This window comes from Bison bison, unplaced genomic scaffold, assembly GCF_000754665.1.
Source record: "Bison bison bison isolate TAMUID 2011002044 unplaced genomic scaffold, Bison_UMD1.0 scf7180017864217, whole genome shotgun sequence".
NCBI lineage: Eukaryota > Metazoa > Chordata > Mammalia > Artiodactyla > Bovidae > Bison > Bison bison.
In genome coordinates this window covers 4,394,789-4,395,452 of record NW_011494789.1, presented here as the reverse complement: position 1 = coordinate 4,395,452, position 664 = coordinate 4,394,789, and the positions used below count along the sequence as shown (strand labels likewise).

Genomic DNA, 664 nt, shown 5'->3' with positions numbered 1-664 from the left:
GCTGCCTCTTGAGAAATCCTGTATGCAGGTCAGGAAGCAACAGTTAGAACTGGACATGGAACAACAGACTGGTTCCAAATAGGAAAAGGAGTATGTCAAGGCTGTATACTGTCACCCTGCTTATTTAACTTATATGCAGAGTACATCATGAGAAACGCTGGACTGGAAGAAACACAAGCTGGAATCAAGATTGCCAGGAGAAATATCAATAACTTCAGATATGCAGATGACACCACCCTTACGGCAGAAAGTGAAGAGGAACTAAAAAGCCTCTTGATGAAAGTGAAAGAGGAGAGTGAAAAAGTTGGCTTAAAGCTCAACATTCAGAAAACGAAGATCATGGCATCCGGTCTCATCACCTCATGGGAAATAGATGGGGAAACAGTGGAAACAGTGTCAGAATTTATTTTTCTGGGCTCCCAAATCACTGCAGATGGTGACTGCAGCCATGAAATTAAAAGACGCTTACTCCTTGGAAGGAAAATTATGACCAACCTAGAAGGCATATTCAAAAGCAGAGACATTACTTTGCCAACAAAGGTCCATCTAGTCAAGGCTATGGTTTTTCCTGTGGTCATGTATGGATGTGAGAGTTGGGCTGTGAAGAAGGCTGAGTGCCAAAGAATTGATGCTTTTGAACTGTGGTGTTGGAGAAGACTGTTGA

At 42.5% G+C, this 664-nt stretch overlaps 1 protein-coding gene across 1 annotated transcript in view; it reads right to left on the bottom strand.

Moving 5' to 3' along the window:
• The window catches only part of SORBS3 (sorbin and SH3 domain containing 3), a 30,245-nt gene that overhangs the window by 20,513 nt on the left and 9,068 nt on the right, over positions 1-664 (bottom strand). The gene's annotated exons all lie outside the window — the stretch shown is intronic.